At 37.0% G+C, this 9,062-nt stretch overlaps 2 pseudogenes; one reads left to right on the top strand and one right to left on the bottom strand.

The window, feature by feature from the left end:
* Window positions 1-352: 352 nt before the first annotated feature.
* LOC104998461 lies at window positions 353-8,715 on the bottom strand (annotated as a pseudogene).
* Window positions 8,716-8,868: 153 nt separating this feature from the next.
* LOC104998462 overlaps window positions 8,869-9,062 on the top strand; it is a 2,089-nt pseudogene continuing 1,895 nt past the window's right edge.

Consider the following 9,062-nt stretch of genomic DNA (forward strand, 5'->3'; position numbering starts at 1 on the left):
AGCAGCTCTTAACGTACTACTTTTACATTAAGACGTAAACTTCCTTATTGTAGGCTATAACTCTTCAGACCATTTTAAGAGTCCTACAGTTCACATGACTTGAATTAAACTGAAATTTAACCAGGAAAAATACAAGATCAGATATTATACACACTAAAAATTACAATTCAATGTTTGTATCAAAGTTTTAGTTTAAGTAGACTTTTATTTTTATTTGAAATTTTATTTTTTTAAGTTACTATAATAAAATAAAATAATGAACAGAAATTGCCCTGTCAATTGCAAGGTTAAAATAGGTTCATGATTCGATTTGCTATTGAGAAACTCTTACTCTCAAAAAATCCTTCTAGCTTTACATTTTATCATAGAACAATTTAATATTGATTAATTTCTTCACTGACTCTTTCACATCTTTGTTCCTGAGGCTGTAGATCACTGGGTTCAGCATGGGGATGACCACTGTGTAAAAGACAGAGACCACCTTGACCATGAGCCATGAACTTCTGGAGTTAGGAACACAGTAGAGGAAAAGGATGGTCCCATGGAAGATGGTAATGGTGGTCAGGTGGGAGGCACAGGTGGAAAAGACTTTGTGGTGCCCCCCAGTCGAAGGCATCCTTAAGACAGCGATAAAAATGCAAACATAGGAGGTGAAAATAATCATCAGGCTGCTTACTTCATTGAATGTGGCAGAGACTAAAATGATCTCCTGGTTAATGTAAGGGTCAGAGCAGGAAATAGCAACAATGGCCGCTTGCTCACAGACAAAGTTATTTATGAACTTAGTCCCACAAAAGGACAACGTTGATAAAAAGTATGTGTATATTAAGGAACATGCTATACTCCAAGAGTATAATGCAGACACCAAAAGGAACAAAGCTTCTGGGACATCACAACGGTGTAGAGAAGAGGGTTACAAACGGCCACAAATTGGTCATATGCCATCACTGCCAACAGGAATGTCTCTGTCACCACAAATATGCAGACAAAGAAGAATTGTATAAGGCATCCTGTGAAGGAGATGGTTCTGTCTTCTACAACCAAGTTTTCTAGTAGCTTGGGTGTAACTACTGTCAAGTAACAGAAATCAAGGAAGGATAAGGGGCTGAGAAAGAAGTACATGGGCGTGTGGAGCGTGGAACTGGACTTGATCAGAATCATGCCCAGGTTCCCCAGCACAGTGACTCTGTAGATGGTCAGAAAGACTAGGAACAGGGCAGCTGGAGCTGAGGATATTCTGAGAAGCCCAAGAGAATGAAAGTGACCTCAGCACTCTGGTTTGCTTGGTTCCTGTGGACAAAATATCAATGTTGATCCAGAAGAGTAAAAACTAAACTTTGAAATAGGCTAGAGAATAGAAAATGTGTTGTGAAGCTCACTGGGTCTCTGTTTACAATGTTTCTGTAAATGCTATACTTCTGTTTTATTTCAAATGCTAATGTTCACTTATATGTCAATTATACAGCCAATAATCTTCATTGTGTATGATCTTCAGAAACAAAGAACTAAAACAGATTAGATCCTGCTTTATTTCAAATAATAAAATTCATTATCATCAGCTGCTTTCAAGACACATTGTCTTTGCGTGACTCTGAGCTTTGTGAAAACTCAGATATGATATGACATGATATGACATATGATATGATATATGATATGACATATGATATGATATCATCATATCATATGTCATCAAATGTCAATCCAATTACATGTATTAGAGAAAAACATCATTAGGTTCCACAGTTTCTTACCTGCCTCACCTCCTGAGCTATGAGACAATTAACTTATATGCTAATTTGTATAATGGTAACATTTCTGCAAAACAGTTATATTTTCTTGGTTCTGTCTCCTTTCAATTCCTTTCATATTCCTAGTTATTCCAAATTCTCAGCTCATTCTGGAGCTATGCTACAAGACATACTAAACTTTTTCACTTATGTTGAATTAATTTTGAAACTATTTAAATGTGTTCTTCATACCCAATTGTATTATTCATCAGAAGTTTCAAAACAAAATATGTGCTATGTTTCCTGTGATAATAGTTGAAACAATATTGAACAGAAAACTCTTATTTTTTTCCATTGTAGCAGATTTTGGAATTTGGGTGACAAAAATAAGAACTGTGAAAGTACTGGAGAAAGCATATAGGCTTCAGAATGGATCAAATATATACTCTGCCATTTTGAATTAAGTTTTTAGTTCTTCCAAAGGAAAGTGGCTGGAAAATACCTATTTCAAATGGGACACCAGAATATTTCTTGATTACTACTGATCACAATGCATTTCCTCTATAGTAAGATAAGAATATTAATATAAATTTTAAATCACTAGATTGGAACTAGAGACTTTAATAATGAATTCAAATGCTGTAAGACATGGTATAACAGATATTTACCTTTTTATATATTAGAATTATGAATAATTGTTATGATTTCAAACATCTGATATGCTTGTGAAAATCCAGCACAAGCATGGACATCTATCAACTGGTGGACACATTGGGGAAGACAATGCAGAAATCCCTTCTTCTAGAAGCCACACAATGGAAACACTGTAGAATTTCATTAGAACACTTGGTTTAAGATGCATATTTCCTTATTTTCCTCTAGGTTTTCCCACCACACTATAGCGTTCTCTGATTCCCACATGATGAACTTGTAAGAAAGATACCTTCCAAGGACCATGTCCACAACAGACCCTCTGTAACAATAGTTTGTAAGGTCTCAGCACTGCAAAGATTGATTATGACTATATTATTCCAGCCACATTCCTTCAATTTAAAATGCTCTGTGCAAGATTATGAGAATAATTTTCCATGATTGTTTAATATAACAGTGACTTTAAGATTCCAAATAAATGTTAATAGCAAATGCATAACATTAACATTATTCAGTATGACTTTTCCAAAAACTGCTTGGATCTATAAATTCAATCTCATTATCACTTAATACATCCTTCTTTAGTGAAGGTGGATTTATCAACCTCTGCTATATAGTACATGCCTATTTCTCTATAGTTTATTTCCCCATTTTATTCTTTCTTATGATGTTTGCTTTATTTTACCACCTACTTTTATAGACATGACTCATTGTTTCATCCCTTCTGTATACAAAGTTTCATATTTATCACTCACAATTACTGTAGGTTATATTCCTATTATTTATAAATATGGTTATTACTGTCACTTTATTTCTAGAAAATTACAGGAAAATCTTGAAGACAAGGCCCATTTTGTTATAATTCTCCCTTTTGCCCAAAGGAGAATTCTCCATTTACAACTTTATGGTGAATACCAATAAGAAAACTAGGATAAAAATTATTTGAAAGAAAGAATTGGAATATAACTCCATAAACCTTCTCAGCAAAAGTGGTTCTTTGTGGACACTTTGTTCTACACATGTGTCTGTCTCCTACAAAGATTACTGGATCTTTGTATTTTCTTTTTTAAGCAAAACGAAAGAGACATGAGTCAACTCACCTAAATACAGAAGAACTTGAATGAGTAATTTAGTGAAGAACTCTTTGCTAAGATTAATGAACTCCAGCAACGCTGCTGCTTAGTACTTAATAGAAACACATCTGAAAAGGATAGTAAAAGTGCCCAGTATTTCTCATTAATTATTTCATATATTATGATTTTCCAACCTGTTAAGAAAACTCAGAGATACCAAAGATAAGATTAAGCCTGAAAAGTAAATCCTGGCACCAAACTTTATCACAAATATATGCCATCATGACTGAAAACTAGAGAACCTAACTAAAGTACTGCCTTGATGACTGCAATTCAACTAATTACATTTTAACTCTGAAATCTGTCCCAGGTGGTATGTTGATTGTATATTATTTCCCTAAAGACTTAGGGCATTTGTATTATCAACTTTACTCATTTAATCTTAAGAAATAAACAACACCATTTTAAAAAAATTTATGTGTATATAAAATACATAAATCCACAAGAGGAAATTATACAGCAATAGATTTATCTTTTATTAACCCATATTTAATTTTTAAAATTTTCTTATGATGGTGTATATATATATATATATATATAGTCCTATGTTTCTAAACATATGGCTGCTAAACTATAATTATACTGTTTATTTTGTACTTTACAATATTTGTACTATAAACTTTATTTTATATTTACACTATTGATTCTATTGATAGAAAACAGCTTCCATTGGCTTTTCAAACATAGAATGTTCTCAGATGTTTATATTTATTACTGAATCTAAAAAGAAATTTTGGATGATATGTTTTCTAAAAATATCTGTTTATGAAAAGGATGATATTTTCACTAATTTCAGTAACCACCCATCTTGGCCTTAAGGACACAGGTTAAAAATAATAACTTGATGCAGAAGGAGCTGAAGTGGAAGCAGTGAAAGATTTTACTTTCTTGGGCTCCAAAATCATTGCTTTATGGTGACTGCACACGTAAAATTAAAATGCACTTGGTCCATGGGATGAAAGTTATGGCAAAACTAGGCAGCATATTCAAAACCAAAGACATCACTTTGCCAACAAAAGTCCATATAGTCAAAGCCATGGTTTTTCCAGTAGCCAGGTATGGATGAGAGACTTGGACCATAAAGAAGACAAAGTGCTGAAGAACTGTCCTTTCAAATTGTGGTGCTGGGGAAGACTTGAAAGTTCTTTGGGCAGCAAGACCAAAACAGTTCATCCTAAAGGAAATCAGCCCTGCATATTCGTTGGAAGGACTGATGCTGAAACTGAAACTCCAGTGCTGGCCACCTGAGATGAAGAGCTGACTCACTGGAAAAGACCCTGATGCTGGGAAAGTTTGAAGGCTAGTGGAGAAGAGGGCAGCAGAGGATGAGATGGTTGGATGGCATCATTGACTCAGTGGACATGAGTTTGAGCAAACTCCAGGAGACAGTGAAGGGCAGGGAAGCCTGGCGTGCTGCAGTCCATGGGGTGGCAAAGACTTGGACATGACTTAGTGACTGAACAACAATAACAACAAGCTTATTTCTCACTAGTGGAAGATTCAAAATACATTTTGACTGGGTAGCTGTGCCCTATACGGGCTCTGATTTCTCCCAAATGTACCTCACCATCATCATGGTGCTTCTGAGGTTATGATTCTCTTAATATTCGTTTGAGAAAGAATAGATTCTTCTTCAAATAAATGATGCCAGGAAAACTGGGTGTTCACAGGTAAAATTATGGGATTGGACACTTACCTCATATTATATACAACAATTAACTCAGAAAGTGAACAAGGACCTGAATGAAAGAGCATAAACTATGAAACTCTTACAAGAAAAATACAGGCCTTAAATGTCATGGCCTTGAATTTGGCAGTAGATTTTTAGATAGGGAAACAAAAACGTAAGTGACAATAACTAAATAAATTGCTAAATTGAGCTTCCTCAAAATTTAAAATATTTGTATATGAAAAACATTATCAATAAAGTGAAAAGAAAAGGTACAGAAAAGAAAGAATAAAGACAAAAAGTCAAATCAGATACAAAATTTACAAATGTCCAACAAGCATGTGAAAATATTCTCAGCATATTTAATTATTGAAGTCGTGAAGTCCCTCAGTCATGTCTGGCTCTTTGTGACCCCATGGACTGTAGCCCACCAGACTCCTCCATCCATGGAATTTTCTAGGCAAGAGTACTGGAGTGGGTTGCCATTTTCTTCTCCAGGGGATCTTCCTAACCCAGGGATCAAAGCTGGGTCTCTCGCATTGTAGACAGATGCTTTACCATCTGAGCCACCAGGGAATCACTACAGACACTGTAGAATAAGTTTGGTGGTTCCTCTCACATGGATGAACATAGAATTACTATTAGACAAAATGCTTAGCAGGGTGAAAAATAGTCTTTCACAAAGAGGTATTAGGCTTTCCCCCCAATTTCTGGCAGATAATATATATCTTATGTGATAGTGGAGTCTAGGGAGGAGGGGCTGGGTATACCTGATACCAAGGTGTGTGCATGCTAAGTCGCTTCAGTGGTGTTTGATTCCTTGCCACTCTATGGACTGTAGCCCACCAGACTTCACTGCCTATGGAATTCTCCAGGCAAGAATACTGGAATGGGTTGCCATGTTCTCCTCCAGAGGATCCTCCCAACTGAACCCATGTCTCCTACGTCTCCTGCATTGGTAGGCAGGTTCTTTACCACTAGTGCCACATGGGAAGCACCACAGCATATGTCAAATAGAATTCACTCTATAGACTGGATGTGAGTTTACTGTGAAGTGTGTTAGTTGCTTAGTTGTGTTTGAATCTTTGTAACTCCATGGACTAAAGCCCACCAGCCTCCTCCGTCATGGGATTCTCCAGGCAAGGATACTGGAGTGGGTTGCCCTCCCTTTCTCTAGGGGATCTCCCCCCCCAAGCCTCCCCCCCCCTCCCAGGGATAGAACCAAGGTCTCCTGCATTGCAAGCGGATTCTTTATCATCTGAACCACCAGGGAAGTCCATGATTTTGATAGTTGGGCAAAATTAAATCAGGTTAACCAAGATGCTTTAATTGATACTAGCAGGACCCCAATTCAATCTACCATTAATGTTACTTACCAATGAAGTTCTCTGTTATGTTATTATAGTACATCAATAGCTATTTTATATGTAATTTGACTGACATGAAAGACTATTTTAGATTTAGCTGGAACTATTTCTGAAGTGTGGATTTCTTAATTTTATTTTTGATGATTTATGTACCAAGAACAAATAAATTTTATATTAAGTAGAATTTTACCAAATTATATTCAGGACTTTGTGGGGGCAAAGACATGACTTCTTTGCACTTACAATGTACCAATTCTTTCTATGTGGTGTTAAATAAATATATCCTTTAAATTTAGGCTTCTCTGGTACCTTAGATGGCAAAGAATCTGCTTGCAATGCAGGAGACATAGGTTTGATTACTGGTCATGCAGATGCCCTGGAGAAGAGAATGACTACCCACTCCAGTATTCTTGCCATGGACACAGGAGCCTGGCAGACTAAAGCCCATAGAATTGTAAAGAGTCAGACATGACTGAGCAACTAAGCACAGGCATGTCTTTTAACTTTAGTGTCTTAGTGTTGAACAACTCTTAGTTACTATAATTCAACTGATGTAACTCTCTCATGGTTAACTATAAACTTTCATGACAACTCAAATCCATTCTTCGATGACTTATAATGACTTAAAGAAAAGAAAAAAAGAAGACTCGCCTGAACAGCCAAATGGTAATGTGTCTTTACTCAGAAATCTTTACATGACAAACACTTTATCTAGAGACTTAAATAGTCTAGGCTTTAATTAGGTGTTATTTATAATTTTATTGCTAATTCTCTACAGTTTACTAAAGTTGTCGAATGATGTATCAACAAGGGAATTACGTTAAATGTGTGCACTGTTTTCCTTCCTAAAAATTGGAATTTGAAATGCTATTAAAAATTCTAGAAAACTTGGACAGTTCTCCACAGTGCTCTTGGAAATGAAAAAGCAATCCTAAGCCGTTTTACATTCATTGACATAATAATTTGGTATTGAATAGCCTCCTAGCTGTCTATGGGGTTGCACAGAGTCAGACACGACTGAAGTGACTTAGCAGCAGCAGCAGCAGCTTCCTAGCAGTCTCTTTCACATCTTTGTTCCTGAGGCTGTAGATCACTGGGTTCAGCATGGGGATGACCACTGTGTAAAAGACAGAGGCCACCTTGACCATGAGCCATGAACTTCTGGAGTTAGGAACACAGTAGAGGAAAAGGATGGTACCGTGGAAGATGGTAATGGCAGTCAAGTGGGAGGCACAGGTGGAGAAGGCTTTGTGGCACACACCCCCCCCCCAGTTGAAGGCATCTTCAGGACAGTGATAAAAATGAAAACATAGGAGGTGAGAATAATCATCAGGTTGCTCATTTCATTAGATGTGGCAGAGACTAAAATGATCTCCTGGCTAATGTAGGGGTCAGAGCAGGAAACAGCAACAATGGTCGCATGCTCACAGACAAAGTTATTTATGATATTATTTCCTCTAAAGGACAATTCAGATAAAAAGTGGGCAAGAGTCAGGGAACAGACTGTACCCCAAGAGTATGATGCACCCACCAATAAGGAACAAAGCTTCCGGGACATGACAACTGGGTAGAGAAGAGGGTTGCATGCAAACGGCCATAAATTGGTCATATGCCATCATGGCCAACAGGAATGTCTCTGTCACCACAAATATGCAGGCAAAGAATTGCATGATGCATCCTATGAAGGAGATGGTTCTGTCTTCCACAATCAAGTTTTCTAATAGCTTGGGTGTAACTACTGTTGAGTAACAGAGATCAACAAAGGACAAATATCTGAGGAAGTAGTACATAGGGGTGTGGAGTTTGGGATTTATCTTGATAATTAGGATCATGGGCCAGGTTCCCCAGCACAGTGACAGAGTAGATGGTTAAGAATAACAGGACAAGGGGTATCTGGAGTTTGGGATATTCTGAGAAGTCCAAGAGAATGAAAGTAACTTCTGCACTCTGGTTTTCTTGGTTCCTGTGGACAAAATATAAAAGTTGATTCAGAGAAATCTGAAGCAAAATTTGAATGAAATGTAATGTTATTCCCTCAGTATTGTCAGATGTTTTTGCAACTCCATGGACTGTAGCCTGCCAGGTTCCTCTGTCCATGAGATTCTCTGGGCAAGAACACTGGATGGGTTCTCATGCCCTCCTCCAGGGGGTCTTCCTGACCTAGGCATAGCATGAGAGTACTTATGGGGAAAAAGAGTGCATTGAATTACTATTATTTTTTTAATTAGCCTCTTTTCCTCCAAAATGCCTCTACTGTCTTTTTCTGACATTAAAATTCATTCTTTTCAAAGCTACTTCCTAAATTCTTACCAAAACCTGAAATGGCACACAGTATAAAGTTCATTACACATAGAATTCTCTAAAAATTATATATCTCATTCAGTTCAGTTCAGTTCAGTTCAGTGGCTCAGTCGTGTCTGACTCTTTGCGACCCCATGAATCGCAGCACGCCAGGCCTCCCTGTCCATCACCAACTCCTGGAGTTCACTCAGACTCATGTCCATTGAGTCAGTGA

The sequence above is a fragment of the Bison bison genome, unplaced genomic scaffold (genome assembly GCF_000754665.1).
Source record: "Bison bison bison isolate TAMUID 2011002044 unplaced genomic scaffold, Bison_UMD1.0 scf7180017864329, whole genome shotgun sequence".
NCBI classification, from domain to species: Eukaryota; Metazoa; Chordata; class Mammalia; order Artiodactyla; family Bovidae; genus Bison; species Bison bison.